Source organism: Lactuca serriola, chromosome 1 (assembly GCF_051521515.1).
Source record: "Lactuca serriola cultivar US96UC23 chromosome 1, Lser_US96UC23_V15, whole genome shotgun sequence".
NCBI classification, from domain to species: domain Eukaryota; kingdom Viridiplantae; phylum Streptophyta; class Magnoliopsida; order Asterales; family Asteraceae; genus Lactuca; species Lactuca serriola.
The window spans coordinates 130,086,596-130,110,447 of NC_136408.1; the positions used below are offsets into that span (position 1 = coordinate 130,086,596).

General features: G+C 37.5%; 1 pseudogene; it reads right to left on the minus strand.

Annotated features, from left to right (window-relative positions):
- Positions 1-18,385: 18,385 nt before the first annotated feature.
- Positions 18,386-20,395, minus strand: LOC145061562 (GDT1-like protein 3; annotated as a pseudogene).
- Positions 20,396-23,852: the final 3,457 nt, after the last annotated feature.

The following is a 23,852-nucleotide window of genomic DNA, read 5'->3' on the forward strand; positions in this document are numbered from 1 at the left end:
AACCCTTCCGGGTACGGTATAGTGAGAAGACTCCCCTCGTGAATACTGAAAGCTAGCAAATCCTGAAATCACTCGTGCTCGATCCGCCGAGCTACAACCTCCCTATAACATCATATATCTCTTATTAACACTTTTATCTTCTAAGTTTAATTGCCCCTAAGAAGCCACACATAGGTCAACTCTGGTCAACGGTCAACGGTCAACGGTCAACTTGACCGGACTCGGCGAGTGCCATGGCGACTCGGCGAGTCTAGACGTCCTCCAATCCTCTAAGATTCCCCTTCTACTCGTCGAGTATCCTCCTTGACCCGACGAGTTACTCCTGGAAGAATCGCGGGGCCACCCCGACTCAACTCGCCGAGTCTGAAGAACAACTCGACGAGTCCCAGTTATTCTTCAAGCTACTCGCCGAGTCTGTTCATCGGACTCGGCGAGTCCATGCCATGCAACCGCTCAAACTGCTTCCTAAGGTCAGAACTGCTTCGACCATTCATAGGTCTGGCCTTCCTAGACTGATCCATCACGTAAGGTCCTCATTTCGGTGCTCATGATACACCCCAAGACTTATAATTTACATATTGACCTAAGGCATAAGGATTCCAATCCAAAACCTTCATAAATTCCCGAAATGCACAGGCATGGGACATTCTGGACCTCCAAAGGTCCCAATACAGGGTTACAATCGTTTGGGGAACTAGGGTAACATTCAATCTATCCACAAAAGGATTCCATAAACCCTAATCCTCTAAACACATCACCATAGCAGAGTATACTCGAATTCTTACCTGGATGATGTACTCTCTGTGTCCCCAATCCTCAGAACGTGACTCCCTTGCTGTTCCTTTAGCCAAGCCTTTCTCTTCCTTGCACAACAACTCCTTCAAAATCACCAATGGCCTTTAACCTTGCTCCAGATGCACACAATCGATTTAGGGTTCCTCTCAGAAGGCTAAAATGAACAATGACGGCCAATAAGTCCCTTTTATACGTCCCAAACCTGAACGGTTAGGGTTTTCGCTAAACAACGCAGACTCGTCGAGTCCATATCTGGACTCGTCGAGTCCAGTCGCGAACCCGCGACCATGTCTGCGATCCTACTCGGCGAGTCTAGGCTCCAACTCGCCGAGTCCCCTCTTAAAACACCGCAAAAACATAATTTTAACCATACCTGAGATTCCGGGCTGTTACACGTGTCCATTCCGAAACAAGGGGGAGATGAGAAGAAGACAGGATCGAAACCACCTCCTTCCTCCAAAGCTACTCACACAACCGAACCACCTCCGACTGGTCATGCTTCGGGTTCGGGTGTGAAGGACAAAGGGAAACACATAGCTGAGGAAGAAGATGAAGATGAAGACAAGGAGACCATTGCTGACATGTTAAAACGAAAGAATAGTCGCAATGCTGATGATGATGCCAGTCGTGTGGCGCGAGAGGCTGAAGAAGCCGAACGCAAGCAAAAGGAAGCCCACGATCTCCTTGAGAGCCGGAAGACTCTCTTCCCTGCCTGGACCAGGGAGCGCTTGATTAAAGAGGTCATAGATACTCCCAGCATCTTATGGCTCGAGCCGGTTATATCGTTCGACTGTAGCAATTCTGTCGACTCGCAGTTCGACATGCCGCTGACTCGAATGGCGTTTATCTTCCACGCCTTCTCAAACATCTTTGAAGTCCCTCACCCGAACGCTGAGCTTGACAGGGAGCTCATTGACTTCTATCTGGCGACTGCTCGTCCTCAATACCTTACTTGGAGCGCCCAGAAGATTGTGAACGTTCGGGTGCTGAAACCTTACACCGAAGGTCGTTTTATAAACGTTCGGTTCAAATTGATTCGGGGATCTGCAAGAACTGCTCATCTTATCTCCCTGGCAGATCTACCGAATTTAAATCCTCATGATTGGATTGTCCTGTATAATATCCTTTTGACTAATGAAGCCGAATATGGTCCCATTATACATCATGTCAAAAGGATGTTAGCCTACTACATCATGGAGGTTGCCCTTATGGATCAGGAGGTCGCCACAGTCTTCAAGAAGAAACCGAAGATTGCTCCTATGGGATCGGCCAGTGATCTCAACCAAATGCAAATGGGCAGGATCGACCCGAGACGCAACTCGGTTATGTTCACTAGAGCAGAAGGACAGAAATGTCTCTTTGCTTTAGCTGACAAACACCTTTACACCACTGCTTGTCTGGATCATGTGTTATCGATCATCAAACGGTGTAAAGAGAATTCGGCTGATGACATCAACTACTTCAACGACATGATCCAATGGTACATCCGGTTTAGACAGACCATTCTCTCTATCACCAAATGTCTATTTAGCACCGTGAAGAAGAAGGTACCTGCTTCAGCCGCTGGCCCAAGTAACAAGTGAAGGTCTCGCTCCAAACTGACGCAAAGGGGGAGATTGTTGGGCTGAAGATTATTTTGAAGTGTTTCGTCGATTGGGCTCGATAGTATAGTTATTTTGTATTCCGGTTTGGGCCTGTCCAACAGAGAGCCTTTTATGTTTAATATATAAGTATATGCCTGCATTAGGTTAAAGATTTTAGAGAGTAACGATCATAGCGATTGGTCTAGAGCATAACGATAGCATTACAGGTTTCTTTAATCGTTCTTGTAACCTACCAATCCTCTACAGTTGATGTTCTTAATCGAGCTCTTCTGAGGATTTTGTTTAATCATTCGACACGTTTGATTCAATCTTGTTTCGTTCTTATTTTCATGTCCTTATAATTTTATATTTACATACTTGTTCAAGATCTAATCGATCTTCATAGATTAAAGGTTATTCTAATCTCATCAGATGATTAGTAAACTCAGTTCCATTATCACTGCGGATGCGTCTTACTGGCAGCTGGATCTGAAGTTCTATTTCTTTGATGAAGTAGATGAGAATTTGCGGTGTTTCGGATTTGAGTCTGAGGAAGAAAACCCATGTGAAGTGAGTGAAGTCATCTAATATAACAAGTATATACTTTTTGTGATGAAGACTGGATACGGTTGATGGACTGTAGAGATCAATGTGCAAAAGCTAAAGTGGTTCAGATATTGAAGAGTCAATCACCATGGGGTGACTTGCTTTGGACTGCTTACCACATACACAAGCAGGACAGAGAGTGTCATTGCTGAACTTGAGAATGAGGAGTCCTCTGACCAGCTCTTCAGTGACCAAAGTGTTGATGTATCTAAAGTTGAGATTAGCGAGCTTGTGGTACCATAGCCAGCTGACTTCGGATACAGCTTTCGAAAGGAAACACAGCTGCGGTTTGCCACTGATAAGAGAGACATCCAGAGGATATATGGTACCCTCAGATCATGACTTGATCAAGCAGGTGCTCCTATCACTCGTCATTACATAACAAAATTGATCATCGAATTCAAATTGATGGCCTGCCTTACATAGTTGGCCAACACTGATGAGATTGTGTTTAAGGCTTTGTACATAAGCAACCTTTTGAATTGAGAAGTTCCACGTAGTGAGTACACCGTAACCTCTGATGATTCCATTCGCATTGTTTCCGAATTTAACATTTCCACCATTGCAAATTGGCCTGAAATCTATTCTAACCTTCCGGTCATGTGCAAGGAGCAGGCACTGTCAATTAACCATTCATCTTCTTGTTCCTCCTTGCACAAAGCCTGAGAATTACAAGTTTTGTTTAGGCATCCAAAATAGTTTGGAGCCTGGAACAACATGCGAGTGTCTAAGTGATGCATGGACCGAGGTTGCAGGGACTGGTTTCGTGTCAACTTTTAAACCTAGTCCTGGGTGTTTGTGTAATTTTGGAGTGTTGTGTGTTTTTGTAAAGTTACGAGGTATCTGATTTTGGCAACTACACTGACACTCACAGGTTGAGATTTTGTCTTTTGTACTGACACCACGTTTGGTTAGCGGTCTAAAGGAAAAGTTGTTTGGCTTTTGACTAGACCGAGGTTGAAAAGATCTGACATGAGTGCCGTAAGTTTTCTGAAAAGTTTGTTTTGAAAAAGGTTTAGCACGTGTAGATTTTTGTGTCCTTTTTTTTGGATTTGGTAAAATACCCTTCCATTTGTTAAAATTTTGACGTGACTTTAAATATGTTGGAGTGGGTCAAATACCTTTCCATTTCGGATCATATGAGGAATGGATTTGAAAAACACTGTTTTGAAAACACTTTGCACTCTTTTGAATTGTATCAGATGAATTAGGAATGGCTGTTGAAACTGTACATTCCTTTTTGGATGTTTTCTTGGTGGTAGGGTTTTTTAAAAAATAGTGAGAGAAAACAAATTTTTCTGAACTTTTGGATTTTTGAGATCTGACATGCCTTTTGTTTTTTGAAATCATTTGTGTCATTAAGATTATAGTCTGTAAGGACGGCATCACATGTGTCATTAAGATTATCAATGTAAGCTTGACAGTCATGCATGCTATAGTTTAGAGTTTGGATCATGAGTTTTACCTGTTCGACGATGGTTAGAGTTCCATCCTTTGCCATGTAGCAGTAGTTTTTGTCCATCTTTGTAGACCCATCATCATCCGCAGTCGCCAACATGCAGATCTTCCGTTTTCCATTGACACTGCTGATGGTTTCATCTTCGTCTCCGGATGACCAGACATGATGGTCTCTTTTGACATGGGCTACGTATGCCCTTGCTTTCTCCTTTTCTTCCAACTCTTGAGCCAGTCTAAGGTAGAATGATCTGTGTTTAACTACATTGTCCTTACAATCTCCTGCAGACTGATTCTCTTTGTTGCATTTCTGACAAACTACAACATCAGTCTTGTCTTCCGAGGGAGTACCGGAGTCAGTGGTTTGAGTAGGTTACGGTACTTCCTTTGGTTGAGTATTATGAGATTGCCATGGTGGATGAGAACTGTTAGGATAATGTGAGTGATTTGTTTATGGGTTGAAGTTACGATTGAAGGGTGGTTTGTTGAATTGTTGACTTTTGCGAAAAGAGTGAGGTGGTAGTCAGTTAAATTGCTTGCTAACTAGAGCAATTGCCTTTTGGAATTCTTCTTCATCATCATACTCTGAATCAACTTCATATGACTGCGGTGAAGTGTCATACGAGGGAGCGTAAGATTGATTGTGTGGAGTTTGTGCTATGAGATCAAGAGGTCTTCCGAAGTCAGCACAGTCTTTGAGTACGGTGGATTCCTGTGCTTGGAGTTCCCCATAGAGTTTTTAGAGTGACAACGAATGAATATTACTATCGCCTTGCACTATCATTTTAGCCGTAGTCCAATGTCTTCCCAAGCCATTACGAAACTGAAGATTTGTTTCATGGTTGCTCCAGATGGTGCCCGCATTGGATAACTTGGTGACAATCATGTTGAACCTTCTAAAGGAGTCTTCCAAACATTCGCCGGTATGAGCTTTGAAGTTGTTGAACTCATTGAGTGCAGTTGTAAGCTTCTTGTCTTGAGCTTGTTCTGAGCCTTCGTACAGATTTTGAGAACATCCCAGATCTCTTTTGCTGATTTCCAATTTATGATAATATCGAAGTTGTCAGGAGCGACTCCACAGGAGATTTCATGAAAAGCAACATCATCATTTTCCATTTTATCGAGATCATCCTTGGTGGGACGGCTCATAGCTGGTTGACCTCCTCCTAGTCTTGTTGTAGCTCCATCAGTTTGGATTGGTGTAAGGACTGGGACATGTGGTCCTTCTTCTACGGCATAGAAAGCAACAACATGATTTTCCATTTTATCGAGATCATCCTTGGTGGGACGGCTCATAGCTGGTTGACCTCCTCCTAGTCTTGTTGTAGCTCCGTTAGTTTGGACTGGTGTAAGGACTGGGACATGTGGTCCTTTCTTTTACGAATTGCCATACATCTCTACCAAGTCTCCTTAAGTATCCTTCAGTTCTTTGTGACCAGTGATGATATTCGTTTGCAACCAATATTGGGGCTCGATTAGAACCAACACTATTGGAAACATTCAGAGATAATGATTGTGACATATTTTGAGGTTTTTTTTTTTTTAGAAATGAGCTTCAGTGGTATAGAAGGCTCTTCGAAAAATCAGAGTTCCGATTTTCAAAAAGCAACCACTATGGCTCTGATACCAATTGTTGAGAGAAAAACTTTGAGACAGACTTGAATAAACGTTAGAACAAGTATATTGCAGAATAGTTAATCTCAAGGATCTAAAAGCTCAACAATAATATTTAGAGTTAGATGTTTGAGAGTTAGTTGCGGAAAAGTAAAGAAATGGAAAGGACAATAATTATTATATCAACTATACACTTAAGCTGATTCATAACGAGGAATGCATTCAAGCCAAGTTAATAAGTGAGATCAAACTTAGTGATTAAGTCACAAAAGAATTGCTCCGAAGAGAGATTGTAATCGATTATGCAAGTAAGAAGAGTGAGTAAGAGAGATAGAAAACATAACTTCAGAGATGTGTATTCAGAATTAGATGCAATACACTTCAGTTTACAAGAGAATGAGCTCTATTTATAGAGACTCACAAATATCGTTAGATTACATCTCTAAGAGTAGCCATGCAAGGCATACTGGACAATAGAGTGTATTACAAAAAGACAAAGTAGAGTAACCTAGTAAAGACTACGGTAGATAGAGACTGCAACTGCGGTTACTGATGACGACATTTGACTACGGTAGCATGTTGGCTGCGGTAGGTGAAGTTCAAGAATGTCACTTTTTATGATTCAATAGAACCTAACAACTACAAGGAATCCATGGCAGGCCCAGATTCTGGGAAGTGGAACAAGGCTATAGACATCAAGATTCAGTCCATGTATGATAATCAAGTTTGGACCTTGGTTGACAATGTGCCAGGTTGTAAGACGGTCGGGTGCAAATAGATATTCAAGAAGAAGACCGACATGGATGGGAAGGTACACACATATAAGGCGTGATTGGTTGCGAAAGGATTTACTCAAACTCCAGGAGTTAACTATGATGAGACCTTCTCACCAGTTGCAAAGACTAAATCTTTAATGGCTATGCTAGCCATTGTTGCATTTCACGACTATGAAATATGGTAAATGAATGTCAAAACCGTTTTCCTTAATGAGAAGTTGGCTGAGGATGTTTACATAAGTTGGCTATAGGGTTTTGTCGATGTGAAGTATCCTAATAGAGTGTGTATGCTTGAGAAATCGATTTATGGGTTGAAACAAGAATCTCGCAAACGGAATCTTTGTTTCGATGAGAAAGTTAAACAGTTTGGTTTCTCAAGAACTGAGGATAAGTCCTGCGTATATGTCAAAGCTAGTGGGATTATAGTTAGTTTTCTCATATTGTATGTGGATGACATACTGCTTATAGGGAACGTCATCCTAAGTTGAGTAAGACTCAAAGTCCGAGTACCAAAGTTGAGATAGCAGAGATGAGCTGAGTACCTTATGCTTCCGTTGTTGGCTCAATCATGTATGTTATGATGTGTACTCGTCCTGATGTGGCCTTTGCTTTGAGCATGGTCAGCAGATATCAAGGGAACCCTGGTAGAGCCCATTGGATTGTAGTCAACAACATTCTTAAGTACCTACGAAGGACTAATGAATGGTTCCTTGTCCTTGGTGGGAGTGATGGATTGAGAGTGCGGTGGTGTAGTTATACCAGCTTTCAGACCGATCGGGATAACTTTCGCTCTCAGTCAAGCTGGGTGTTTACCCTAAATGGTGGAGCAGTGACTTGGAAGAGTTCCAAGCATGTGACAACCCAAAATTTCTATTATGTACAACTTCTTACTTCAATAAGAGTCAGAACAGTTACTGCTAACTTTCAATCTTTTTAACACACTTCCATCCTTGAAATCATTCCAAAAAGTTAGATCTTCAAGTTTCACCAAGAACACACACTAGTGTTCTTGGACTTTTGGTACCTTTTCAAGCTTCTAACTTGTATGTACTTCTATCCTAGAGTAGTATAAGGCTTGTTGCACTTCATTACACCAAGAAATCACCCAAGAACACCAAGATCAAGGTGTTCACGGTCCAAGATGTTCTTGGACCATAAACCCTATAAAGGGTGCCAATGTGTGCCTTATTCCCTCTTAAGCCTTGGAATCTAGCATGGATCCTTTTCTTGATTTGTTTAAGACTTGAAAACATCAAAATACCATAGTCCATAAGGGTTTACGACCGTAAACCCAAAGGGAAATGGTCTTTGGGCCGTAAACTCCTCAAAGTAGTGAAATGGTGCCCAAACCTCTTCCAAAGGGTTAACCATCAAGTAGAATTACTTTTAGGGACTCATAAGCCTTCAAAACACCAAATGGTCAAAAGGGTATGAGTTTACAGCCGTAAACTCATGGGTTTACGACCATAAACTCAATGAGTTGAGGTCACAAAACAGTAAATCCAAGGGAGTTTACCCTTGAACCCTAAACGTAATAGCAAGGTCCTACCACCCTTAGATGCAATCCTTATGATTTATAGCACTTAAATCAAGTGTTTTACATGTCCTAGGATGTCTTAAACTTGGTAATTTAGTTTTTATATGACTAATTAGATACATATATGTGTGATTATATGTTAACTAGGATCATTGAGAGTGTACAAGTCTTCACTTGACACCTAGCAATCCTACATCGTTCAGTTCATCCAAACCACCATCTACAGGTGAGTTCATACCCCTTAATCAATGTTTTAAATGTTTTTAAATGCTTTTATGGGAGGGGGGGAATACAAGTTAAATCATACTAGTTATTATATCAATCACATGTGAATAATAACCAGCATGCAAATGGATTTACTACACTTTTAGCTGTTTGATCAAACTATTTACTTCAAATGGCTTTCCAAAACGTTTTACTTGTTTAACAACTTTTTATTAAACTGTACTACATTCTGTATGTTTTCTTCCGAACTCTGTTATACTTTGTTATCAAAGGAATTACTTTTGAAATGCTTTATAGAATGACATCAAGTCATTATTATTTATTTATTGTTCAAAACCCTTAAATGTTTTACAAAGCTTCTTTTATACTTTTAAATTGTTAAACGCATGCCTATATATGTATAGTTATATAAGTAATGTTTGAAGGACTTAGGAAGGCTAGCTCGCCTTATTACCTTTTCCACGTTGGGATGTGGCTTTCGGGTATCGGTTATCCGTCCAAAGGTCGTTTAACTATTAGTTATATATTGAGTATACATATATAAACATAAAAGTACCCTCAGTCAGTTCAGTACCTTTGGCTAGCAAAGGTATACCTTCGTTGATACTTGTACATTGCTAGTAACTATTATAGGTATAGTTAGGAGATACTACTTGCTATTCCTATTACAAGGAATTACACGAAAGTCAGTTCATACATGAGTCTATACTAAATGCTATATAAAGAGATACACTTACATGGATACACATACATCGATACACTTACATGTATACACTTACTTGGATACACTTACATGGATACACTTACATGGATACACTTAGTTGGATACACTTATATGGATACACTTACTTGGATACACTTACATGGATACTTTTACATACATACCTTGTTAAAAGCTTGCCTGTATATGTATAGTTATATAAGTAATGTTTAAAGGACTTAGGAATGCTAACCCGCTTTATTTCCTTTTCCTCGTTGGGATGTGGTCTGGTGGGTAACTGTCACACCCCAAAACCAGGAACGGCGGAAAAATTCTGGGGCGGAGGACGTCAAGTATTATATCAACAACAATGTAAAGTAGTAAACAAACAACAACATCATCCATTTCATTAATAATATAATTATTATACAAATGTGTTCTGTCAAATTTTGATAAACACTAAAGCATAAATAAAAATGAAAGATAAGTCTTGAACAAGCTCCATCTTCCTTTCTCCTTGCATCGGTACCTGTCTATGGTGACCTGAGGATACGAGTAATTTTGAAAGCGAGTATCAGCTTTGAAGCTGGTGAGATCATAAGTATTTAGTGTCTTAATTTGTATGTAAGTATTTGTATGTAAGAATTTGTAAGTATATGTATTGTAAGTATTGAAAGTGTATATGAACTGTAAGTATTGAAAATGTATATGAAACAACTGTAAACGTTTGAAAAACCCTAGAAATCCCTATGATTCCTACTAGTATATGAAGGTGTCTTCTCCCAAGACCTAACTGTTCCGAATGTAGTCTTCTACCAAGACCTAACTGCTCTGAATGTGTGTCTCTTGTAAGAGTATGTATTTTCCCAAGTATAACTATCATTAAACAAAAATATAGTCTCTACATTACTGTGCTTCGTGTGAATGTTCACGAAGTGAATGTAATGGGAAAAATGAAATAGTACTCTGGTGTAGTGCTATAAGAACTACTGCCGTACTAACAACCTTAAACCGGATTTATATTAAGGCATTATGTGATAAATTGCACCATACTATCGACTAGTATCAACGACATAATGAATGCTCGTAATAACGGAATGACGTTTGGCACCCGCAGACCTGCAGGTCCGGCTGTAGCTAGCAGCAAGGTGTAGGATTGTCAATCCAGTATAGATCTATATGCAAACTCATGCTCTCCCTGCAAGAGAATTCTGGCTACAACTCGAACCATGACATTTAAGTCATGCTCCGATTTAAATCACAATAATTAATGTATTCTTGTATATGTATTGTAATGAACTGTTCTAGCTGTAATGAAACGAACTGTTCAAGCTGTAATGAAATGAACTGTTCTAGCTGTAATGAAATGAACTTTTCTAGCTGTAATGTACGTGCTCTCTACCTAGCAAGCATAGTAATGTAATCGTTCTAGTATAGTTGTCTATGTTCTCTTCCTAGTATAGTTGTATATGTAATGTACTGTAATGTTCTAGAAAGTATTGACTCATGAATGAACTGACTCATTGTATGATATCGTGTTCTAGTAATTGTTCTAATATCTTCCTAAACTACCCATATGGTAGTTTACTAGCAGTCTAACTAGTACGTATGGACATGGATGTATACCCTTGCTACCCAAGGGCATGAGCTGAACTGGAAGGACCTTTTATGACTATATAGGTACACATGATATATAACTAATATTTAAACGACTTTCGGACGAGTACCCGATATCCCACCATACCTCATCTCAAGCGCGAAAAGGAAATAGGGTGGATAGCCTTCCTAAGTCTTTTAAACATTTCTTATATAACTATACATATAGAGGCATGCAATTTATAATATAAAAGCATAAATAAGTTTTGTAAGACATTTGAAACATAAATATTATTTTAAGAAAAGATCGACTTGATGTCAATCTATAAAACAATTTGAAGGCATAAGTTTGATAAAACAGTTTAAGTATAAGGAAACATTTGTTTGAAACACAGTTGTAAATAAGTTTGAAAGGTAATGTACAGAGTAAGATGTACAGTGTAATAAGGAGTTTAAAACATTAGTTAAGGGGTATGAACTCACCTGCAGTAAGTGACGGGAATTGAACGGACTGTTATCGTATAGAAGGATCGGACAAGTGCTTGGTGTCAAGTCAAGACTTAGACACACACAATGATCCTAATTACATATGAAAACATATGTATATAAATAATTAGTGATTAAAACACTAATTATACAAGTAATAACATTTAAGCGCGACGAAGGAGTGCAATGCCCCTAATGGAAGTTTAAGGTCAAATGACCATATTTATTGGAGTTTACGGACCAGGGGAGTAAACTCCTGGCCGTAAACTCTCAAGCAAGGCTCTAAATGGTGCTTAGAGTTATCACAACTCTAGTGGGGAATTGTTTCAAGGCTATACAAGTGTTTGGGTACCATATGAACTCCTTTGGGGAGTTTACGGCCCATAGACCATATTCCCTTGGAGTTTACGGCCGTAAACTCCCTTGGGAGGGTTTATATGGTGCTTTCTAACCTCTAAATTAACTAGGAACAAATCTAGGTTTTGGTACTTGGCTTTAGAAGAGTTTATGGCACATTTGGCACCATTTTATGGAGTTTACGGCCCTGGAACCTTTTGGTCCGTAAACTCCCTCACTCATGGGGTTCTAAGTGTTTTAACTAGTCCATAACTCATTTAGGTACATGGCCAAATTGTCTCTTGGCTTAAGGAAGGATTTAGGGTGTCATTTGACCCCTTTAAAGGAGTTTAAGGCCCAAGAACTACTCTTGGCCGTAAACTCTTCCACACTTGTGTTTCCATGAGTTTTCTAGGTTCTAATCACTTTAGGGTATTTGTCTAAAATAGAGTCCAAGCCTTAGGTAGTGTTTCAAAGCATTTTGGCACTTAAAACTTGGAGTTTACGGCCTAAGGAGCTCCTTGGCCGTAAACTCCCTTCTAGTCATGGATCCTAATTGTTTTGTGGTATAAGGCATGAATTGGAGGCTTCTAGTTCGAGTTCTAAAGCTTTGAGGGTCATTTGAACCCTTAAGGACCTTAAAATTGAGTTTACTCCCCAAGAACGTTTTTGGGCGGTAAACTCCCAGATCTCTTATATTTGACCTACAATCTATGTTAATAGGCATAAAACAAGCATTAAAACACAACTAGAGAAGTGTACTGACGATTTGGGATAAAAACTCGAAGATCCGTGAGAGAGAATTTGGCTTTTCTCTAGTTGGAATTGTGAATAATGAACGAATTTAGTTCAGAAATCTATTTATAGTCCTGAAATATTTTTGGCAGATAATATTTTTATTCCTGGAACGAACTCTAATGTCCTAGAGTCTTGGAATAATAGTGTTGCACAAAACCCTAGTGCACCCACTCTCCTAATATCTCCTTAAGTGTAAAATCCTGAAAACTGCCAAACTTATACTCGAAATCTGAGTTTTACATTGTAACTGATCTACATCTATTGGCTTGATATGGTTTGTCCAGAATGGAAATTTCGGGTTGTCACAGTATCGGGTATCCGTCCGAAGGTCCTTTAAATATTTAGTTATATATCATGTGTACATATACGGACATAATAGTTCTGATCAGTCAGTTCAGTACCTTTGGGTAGCAAAGGTATACGTTCATATATCCCTAGTAACCTATTATAGGCATAGTTTGGGCTTATATATGATTTGCTAATAAGTATGGATTTCGACCTAGCGATTCGTTGCGGAAGTCACCTTTAGTTCAAAATGTAGAATAGGAACTACCAATCATATTATTACTTACTTACAGCGGGTCTCGTGAGAAGACTACTTACTTACAACGGGTCTCGTAAGAAGACTACTTATTTACAGCGGGTCTCGTGAGAAGACTACTTACATACAACGGGTCTCGTGAGAAGACTACTTACTTGCTTACTTTCTTTCACTTAAGTCAGGGTAGAAGACTACTTTCAAAACAGCCTAGTTTTGGTAGAAGACTAACTTTTTATACTGGTAGGAAATATGGGATTTTCTAGGAAATTCAAACGCTTACACTTTTACTTATAAGACTTTTCATTAATACTTATATAGATAATGACATTAAATACTTATGAATTCAGCAGCTTTAAAGCTGTTACTCGCTTTCAAAATAACTTGTATTCTCAGGTCACAAATCGACTGGCGATGCAAGGTTTAGAGAAGATGGAGCAGTCAAGACTCGTCTTTTATTTTGAGTATTCATTATGTTGTTATTACTATGAAAGAATACACTTGTAAGTAAAATTATGCTAATAATGCAATGGATGATGTTGTTGCTTGTTTACTACTTTGCATTGTTGTGATACTGTACATGACGTCCTCCGCCCCCGAACATTTCCGCCATTTCGTTTTTTGGGTGTGACAAAGCAGCAGACCGTAGTTGATTCAACGTGCAAATCAGAGTACATAGCAGCGAGAAAAGCGTCGAAGGAGGCAATGTGGCTAAAGAACTTCATCAGACACCTTAAAGTTATACCAACCATACAGGAGCCTACGGAAATTTTCAATGCTAACGAAGGTGTGGTTGCCTTGACCAAGGAACCGAGGGAGCATCGCAGATCCATGCATATCAACAGGTGAAACAACCGATTATTTTCATTATTGTAAAAGTCAATTTGGTTAACTAATGTCAACTTAAATCTTATTCTATATTAAATGGGTTAGATTAGTGTTTTATAAGTATTTACACCTTGTATTCAGGGTATTATGTGTTCAAGAAGGTAATTAGTTAGAACCAAGAAACTTCGCACCTCTTTTCTTCTCTCTTCCCTTCGGACCGGAAACATAGGCGACAAACCCTCGGACCGTGAACAACTTCGCATAGCCGTGAAGCCTTCTCGGATTTCATTCTCTGTAGCAAACCTCCTTCGGGCCGTGAACCTTCGGCCGTAAACCCCTCCCTAGCAAACCGCCTTCGGGCCGTGAACCTTCGGCCGTAAACTCCTCCCTATATATATATATATATATATATATATATATATATATATATATATATATATATATATATATATATATATATAAGAAACACCTTCCTTCTTGTAGTTCATATGGAACTCTCTTGATTCCACCCTTGACTCATCATCATTTGGGCCGTGAAATCAAGATCTTCAAGATCTTTGGATTGTGAACACTTGTATCATCATGATTTCACCAAGAATACACACTAGAGTGTGGGCCATGAACCCATTCCTGCCTTCCCTTTTTGACTATAGCAGCATCTTTTGTAAGTAAAGCATGCAACTTAAACCGTTTCCTTGGTATATTTATGATTATGACCACTAAAAGTATACATATATTACATGAAATACTTATAGGAGTCAGGATCTAACTCGTGGAATTAACATCCTATATCGAAATTTCATACGAATCACTCACAAGAGGTAAGTTCATACCCCTACGGTTTTATCATTTTTAACTGTTTTAGGGGGGAATACAAGTGAAACACAATAAAATTGTGTTATTATCTCAAAATTTTTTAAAAGTTTTTAGTAATTTCAAATTGTTATAATTGTTAAAAATTACATATTTATATCTGTGTAAATTATATAATTTGGATTCGGAAGATTCAGAATATGTAATCTGACCCCATTTCCTATTCCTTGTTTGGTTGTGGGCTTGGTGCAAAATTATTGAATCGAAGGTCTAATTAATCACAATTATATAAATATTACATTTATATAAGTATAAAATAATTTTCAAACTATTTAGTACTATTTGAGTACAAACAGAGAATTTCATGAAATAATAGTATTACAGATTATTAAAGTAAAACAAACAAATAAACTATAATCAGTATAGTTTAGAAGGCTCATTCATTTATTTCAAACTTCAAAGTACATAACAGGAAAGCAGCCATAGTACATAATGGAAAATAAACAGAGGACAAATGTTAGAAAACAAACAGATTACTTTACTGAAAACAAACATAGAAACTACATTATATACAGTTTATGAAACTTACTTACAATGTGCTTATTACAAAGTAACTTTTCGTTATTCGATGTGTAATCATAAAAATAGCACTTGTGAGACTAACTTCATGTACCTTTCTAAGTAACAACCAAGTCCTGAAATTATAACCAGAGTCTCCTGAAGGGAGAGCATGACACTTGTATATAGATCTATATGGGACTAACAATCCCACACCTGAACTGCTAGCTACAGTTACGTAGGCATGCATGGGGTGACAAATGGCTTACATATTATGACGCCTGAAGAACGTTGTGTTCAGGCAATCCTAGGTCATCTACTATGGTTATAATAACTCACAATTTGGTATTGAACAAAATGATTATTGCATGAATAAGTAACACTTCACATAGTTTTATTTAATTATGAATCTATAATACAATATCTTACAAGTATAACCATGGAATACTATTTCAACTCAGAGAAAACACAGTTTTCATGGATTTATGAAAACTAAACTACATTTTATAAGTTCTTGTTAGAGAAATCATTATACTTTTTTCATATAGAATAATATAGCAGAAAATATAGGATTTTCTGGGAAAAACATACTCACTTTATTAGTAAACAAGACAACAGATTTCAGTTATAAACATACTTATGAACCCACGAATTTAATTGTTGACACTTTTTCAAAAAATACTTGTATTCTCAGGGAAATCGTAATACAGGTACATCCACAGATTTTGAGAAGACGGAGATCTATAATCTCGTGCCTTTTAAACTTGTACTTTTGAGTTCATATACATTATGTTTTGAACACAGTTGTAAAACTTTTTACTTTGTAAATACAATGGTTGTTGTTGTACTTTGATTACTCTTATGGATTGTTGTGATACTATACATGAAGTCCACCACCCCCAAATGTTTCCGCCGTTCTGGTTTGGGGGTGTGATAGTTTTGTATCAGAGCATTGTTTATAGTGAACTCAGTATATCAAACCATAAAAGATATACAAACTATAAATGTTATGGGGCTGAATCGCTCTAATTACAAGTATACTTTTAAAATTTAAGTATTTTATAAAAAAAAAGTATACTAACATGCATATATACAAGAAATGATGTCACAGTAAGAACGATACAAAAGTATTAGGGGGTTGGACACTCCAGTTAAACCTAGAAAATTATGTAACCACTACTAGAAAAAAGGCCTTTTACGACGCTCATTGCGCGTCGTAAAACGCTCAGACGATGCGCAAATGCGTGTCAAGGAAGGCCCTGTCATAAAGAGAGACGACGCGCTTTTGCGCGTCGTCTATAGACGATGCGCATTTACGACGCGCATTTATGACGCGCATTTACGACGCGCGGTTATGACACGCAATGCGTATCAAGGAAGGCCCTGTCATAAAGGAAGACGACACGCATTTGCGTGTCGTAACCTTACGACGCGCATGTTTATGACACGCAATGCGTATCAAGGAAGCCCCTGTCAAGAAAGGCCATGTCATAAATAAAGATGACACACATTTTTGCGTATCATAATTTTAAATGTTCTAAAAAAAATATTTACAATATCTAAATTTGATGTCATACAATTCATAATAGAAATAAAATATCATATACAAAAAATACAATCCATTGCATAAAATTTAATGTCATAAAATTCTATTTTTTACAATATCTAAATTTGCATCTAATCTACTCTCTACATCAAATTCCAACTAAATAAAGTTGCATCTTGCCTTTCATAATTCTTTAAGACTAATGCTCCAAACAGCTGTTATATGGATAAGAAGTTGTACATTGGCCCATCTCACTCAAGAAAGACTTAGCCAAATTCAACTCCAAGTCTTTACTGCATCTTGCAGATAATGCTGCAAGATTTGAATCAAGTGGCTTCATATTCTTTTCTTCCACCAACTTTACCTGATGCACAAAATACACAGAAACAAAAAAACATTGTATAGGACAATCCAAAAACACATTATAAGCATAACAGTCAGTCCATGGACTTACTGTGGATCAATAATTGCAAACACCAAAGTTTGTTTGTGTGTACTTCACTTTTCTCATATAAAAACCTCTAATTCAGTTGATTGCATAGCCTTTGTGGACAACTGTTGGGGTTTCTCTTTGGGTTCTACTGAGGACTATGTCTGCAAAGTCTTTTCCAGTGGGTACCCTTGTGATTTTCTTGAAATTGTATTGCACCATGTTTGAATATTTAAGCAAAAACTGCATCAACACAAGTCATTATATCAGAAATCTACTGAATATTTGTTTCTTGGTATATATTGTTTTGAGTTTTGAGTGATTTCAGTGTTTACAAGACCAATGCCCTATGGGTTTTGAGTTAAATTTAATAAGATAATTGTGTTTATTTAGTTAAATGTAGTCAAAGAGACAAGAATAACATAGCTCTCGCTCTGTAGTCTATATAAGAACCGTTTATTTTGACATCCCACCATCAAAAAAGAAAATAACCCAATGACACCATACAAGAATTATAAGAAGCTTAACCTAAAACTTGGATTGCAAGTGTCGATTCATTACCATGGATGCAGATACATTAATAATAACCTCCTAAAGGGCTCAACTAATTAAGGTTAGAATAAGCCTAAAAATCAGGGAAAAGATACCTTTAGTCCCTGATCGTTACGGTCTTTCAAAGTATAATGAGTTGTTCCACTGAACTCACCGAGTCAACACAGTCCAAATTTGGAAATGTTTCTCGCCTTGGAAACACCTGGATATAAACAAAATGTATACAATTTAATCGCATTATTATAGAGAACAGTGTCCCCACTCTTGTACTAAAGAAGTTGCTTTCGGCTCATTAGTTGCCCATCACTTACACCATCCCTGCAAATAAAAAACGAAGTGAAGATTTAGTTTTTTTTTTCTTTAATTGTACCACTTGAAATTATATTTATATATATACCTATAGAATATGATCCCCAGTGGTTTTTTCCCTGTTGCCTTCTCAAAAGATTGTAAAAGATCCCTGCATTTTCAAATATTCGAGTTACTACATTACCCAACTTATTAACATCCATAACATATACTATCTTTTGACCAGTCAACGAGACAAAATGCACCTTTGTTGATTTGCAAAAAATTGGATCAAACTTCTACAACGTTTTGCCTTGTCCAGACTCTAATTTCTGCGTGCAGCTGTTTTGACTTGTCCAGACTCTAATTTCTCTTCTACCTGCATATATTTTGTAATAGAATCAGATTTTTGGATTGTTTTTTGGGTATTTAATAATGAGGTAAAGCCTAAATTTATATAAAAACTATAACCCTTAATGGGGAAAAAGATAATATACTTGCTCCATCTCCTTTTTTTGAGATGCTTTTGAATCTGATCTCCAAGCAATATAGAGCAAACACAATCCTCATATTTTAAACTGAATTTTAATATATATATATATATATATATATATATATATATATATATATATACTCAATACATACCTGTAGCAACACTGTTTGTGTGTTTCCTTGATATTAGATTTGGAACAATCCTACCAAGCCCTATAGAAAGTATCTACATACCAAATAAAACCAAACTAAACTTAGAAGCAAACTAAAATATATGTTTTTCATTTATGTTCACTAAAATATGAAAAGGGTAAAAAAGATAAGTAGCAAACTTACAGTCATTACAAACAGAGCACTGAGTGCACCTGATAGAACAATTGACTTTGGATGATGCATTGCCATAAGAGCTGCTATAATAAAAGTTTCATCTCCAATCTAGATGGAAGCAATAAATGGAATATTGGGTAATGTAATTTTGAGAAATAAACATTTGTGGAAACTTATGTGTGCCTATAAAAAAAGATAGGGAAAGAACATACCTCACTGACAAGAATCATTGACAAACTGGCAAAAAATGCATCCAAAACACCAAGACCAGGATCCAAATTTAGTACAGCTTTTGGATCAATCTTGTCACCTATGACATTGTTTTTAATTCTTTCCACAACAACCTGTTTCAAGTAAATACACGCATTAAGATGTATGATGAATAATAAGTAGAATCTTATTCAAACCTCAACATAGACTAGCATATAGTATTTAAATATCTAAAACTTTCTATAGCATAAAGAAACAAAAATTTGAAATCCAACTATAAAGTATAAACACAGGACAGAGGAAACTTATAAATTAGTATTGAAAGTTCATATGTGTCTAAATGCTCATCCTCAACAGAAGGGTTTCCGATGTATAAGGGTTTTAATAGTTTCAAGTTTGTTCACAAATCACAATATTATAGCTATATCACTAAACCTTCTTCTTTTGCTCCTCTGGTGAATCAAGAATAACCCCACTTTTCTGCAATACCTGTTGGATAACCTAGACAAATTGGGACAATTTTAACCCAGGGGTATTTTAGGAATTTTTTAGTAAACTTGCATTTTTTATGTGGTATTTGAATTAGACTATGTTTCCTTTGTGTTTAGTATAAAATAGGACTTGCATTACATTGTAATTTCATTCAAAATCATGTTTTTAATAAGTAGTTTTACCTTTGGCAAGAAGTAAACATTATTCCTCTGTTTTTTGGTTCATTCCCATGTTCATCTTTTTTTCTTCTACACTTCCTATTTCTCTTTTTTTCTTTTGCCTTGGTGAACAAGATGCAAACTAAAATCTGCCCCTACGTAATAGCAGTTCTCTGATGACACTTTGTATTTAGGTCGCCACTTCCCCTGTTCATCTATTATTATTTTCCATTTAGCAAGAATCAAAGTCAAACAGTTCATGTTGCTGAAATCCATCTCCATTCCAACAATGGCATATTGCTTTTGTATTTGTATTCTAAGGAGAATTAGGTGCCCTACCCTCACCCTCAACCTAAAACAAATGCATATCTCAACAATTAGGCATATAATTTTATAAACTGGGGGATGATTTTCATGAAAAAGAACACAAGATTTAAGAAGGTGAAGTGATTCATGTTTAGAAATTAACATGAACATATATAAAATAAAAAACGAAAATAAAATAAATTGTAAAGGGATCGTAGAATTACCAGAAAAAGGAACATATAGAGCACTGCTTTATAGAAATTGGTCCCCCCTTCAGCTCTTCGAAAATCTTCATCTGGTGGAGGAGAGATATCTTCTGGCTCCAATGATTGCGTTTTTATCACCCACATCTTCTGGCTCCATCCCTTATGTGGAATTAACCTTCTCTATTACGTGCAAAGTTTTTTTTTGGAATGGAAGGCCTGTTGTATACTCACTATTGCTTTCGTTTCCAACTATCAAACACCACCGAGACCACCTGCAATAAGGAAGCACGAACAAAAGAGAAAGGAAAATATTCATCTATGGAGGAGAGAGATGAGAGAAAAACCGGTGGAGGGGGAGAGACGAGAATGTGGATGCATCGATTAGGGAGAGAACAAACTCAGAGTGTGAAGTGAAGTCGGATTTAGGAGAAGTTGTACCAGTTTTAGGGAGAAATCGAACCAGTTGGTGTTTGTTGTTGATCTTCTTTGCTGATTACTGGCTCGTGAATAGAGAGAAAGGTTAGGGTTTCTTGATTGAGAAAAAAAAGGAAGGCGGGATTTTTAATTTTTTCAGAATTTCATTTCCCCCTACTGTTAAAGGATGGAACGCGCGTTCCATTAAAAATTATAAAGCGACATCCTTAGACGACGCGCATTTTATTATAGGTGCCCTCCGTGTTTTTTTTTAGACACTAATTTAAGGGCGCGCAATAATGCGTGTCTTCTATCCTTAAATTTTTTGAAGAGATGACATTTTTCTAATGTCACTCTCCTTTGCGTAACATAGATCAATGAGCGTCGTATTTTGCGCGTCGTAAAAGGCCTTTTTTCTAGTAGTGAACCATTTATGGGATCAATATAGCCTGATCAACTATATTTATTTGAGATATGACCAACATGTGTTTGGTAGTGTTGCAGCAAGTCTAAAACTTACCTAAAGTACCAGAAGAACTTTAGAATCCAACATAAAAGATAACTTACTATAGATGTATTTTATGACACAAAAATAAGAAGATACAAGAGAGTTATCCATACTAGAAACTAACATGTGAAAACAATAGAATCATTTTGGTAGAGCTATAAATATTAATTATATATTACAGTTATATATAATCAAGGTTTGATAGACTTAGAATATGTGATCTAGCTTTATTTCTTGTTCTTTGTTTGGTTGTGGACTTAAAGCAGGATCATTTATTCGAAGTTCTATTCTACCCAAGTTATATATAATTAGTATACAATTTGTAGTTATAGAAGTACCCGATACAAGTCATGCCATACAAAATACATTAACTGTTAACTATAAATTTCTTATATGGAAACTTGAAATTGTTTATTTGGATTTATCAAATCTATTTATATGTCTCTTATCTCCCTATTATCGCATAGATAACATGGCTAAATTTCATCTACCTGGAGATCCGTACTTTCCCAATCAAGGGAATGGGGGATGGCTCAATGCTGAACCCGAGGATGATCATGCAGATCCAATAGAAGAGGATTTTCTGGAAGATTCTGACTCAGAATCAGGAGCCTATAACCCACCTCAAGTTGCGCAAAATCCCAACCCTCAACAAAATTTTCATGGTCCGACACCTCAGTGGGCAGTGAACTTGGATAGGTGGAGTCATGAGAAGGCTTAGGACCATCCTTATAATTGAGAGTCGAAGCTTTTACAAAATTAATGAAGGGGGCTCAGTAGACAGAGCCCTTCATGTGCTAGTTCATCGGGTTGCGTGTAATTATGAACAAGGAAGATCTGTTATCGACGGGGTCGTACAAGTTAGTGCTACCACAAGAGTTAACACAGTCCCTCTTCACCACCTGATTAGAAACCATGAGAGAAAAAGGAATATTACCGATACTTTACAAAGGGAACTAGCTGCAAGCCAAACTGAAGTTACAGAACTTCAAGAGCATCGAGGGACGCTAGAAAGGCGTAATTATGCCACAGAACGCCAGTTGGCTAGATTCTTGGCTGAAACTAGTAGAAACAAGAACATTACTCCTCGCAAGTAGAGCATAATCTACTTACTCTTTTGGGATGTAGTATAAATTCGTGTATATACACTAGTGACGTTTTCATGTACATAGTATGACCTTGAAATTTTATTTTCGATAGGTCAGTATGTTGTCAAGTTTTCAGTTTAGTTGGTATATTGTAGACTTACTAAAAGGTCAAATTTTCCGAATTCCATGAATCTAATATACAAATATATGACAAGCATCTTATTTCCTTTGAAAAATCACTATCCAATTTCTCATTATCATTTTACAATTTATTCCTCGTAATGGACTACTATGTAAACTTTTTCTGAATACATGTAGAACTAATGTAATTAGTTCAAAGACATTTGATTCTATTATCACTATTGATGTCTTACCACTTTTCCATTTTTATATATTAAAGCTAAAGAATGCATCCCAGAAAGAATCAGAGACATGTCAATGTAAATGCAGCACCGACACCGCCTCCACCACCACATCCACAATACGACGATGTTGTCATCCAAGCAGCAGTAACTGTTGTCGTGGCTATTGCCATGATGTAGATAAATGCCACTGGTACTAGTGGAGCTGCAGTGGTGCTCACAATTACAATCATGGTGAAAGTCTTGGACACACTCACGAATGTTCATATAAAGACTTCACTAATGAAAAGCCCAAAACTTTTGATGGCACTGGAGGTGTCATTACTCGGACGCGCTAGTTCGATAAACATAATCAACGTTTGAAATTTGTGCTTGTCCAGAAACAAGCAAAGTTAAGTTTGCAGCTTGTACCATCCTCGACAGAGCCCTTTCCTGGTGGAATGGCTATGTCAAATCCTTATCGCTTCCAGTCGCCAATGCTATGGGCTGGGATGATTTAAAAACCCTGATGCTAGCATAATATTGTCCCCGTGGTGAAATTCAAAAGCTAGAGGAAGAACTCTGGATTCTGACGATGAAAGACTCTGATATAATTGCAAATACTGCCAAATTCAATGATCTGGGTATTTTGTGTCCAGGGATGGTTCCTACCAAGAGCAAGAAAGTTGAGAGATACATCTGGGGACTCTCTCCTCAGATACAAGGAAATGTTATAACTACTAACCCTCTCACTTTTGACAGTGCCAAGCGATTGGAACATACACTAGTTGGCCATGGAGTTCCTCAGGGATTTAAGGTACCTATCCCGGGGAAACCCAAGGAAGGGAGCATTAAGAAGAAGAAATTATGGAACAAGAAAAAGGGCAATCATCTCAAGAGCCCTCGAAAAAGCAAAAAATAGTGGTAGCACACACTGCTATTGTTCCAACCCCTGTTCCTACCACTACGTTTGTTACTCCAGCGACTCCAAGTAAATATGTTGGATCATTCGCAAAGTGCAATAAATGCAACTTCCATCATACAAGACCTTGCAACGAAATGCACAACAAGAATTGTAACAGAAAGGGGCATATTGCCCATTTCTATAGGGCACGAGCGCATCCTTTTTCTCAAGTCCCTGCCACAGGAGTGAGTCAATTAAGCTATGAATGTGGGGAAGTAGGAAATTTCAAGAGAAATTGTCCTAAGTTAAAGAATGCTAGTGGTACTAGCGAGTCTTGGCAATTGGC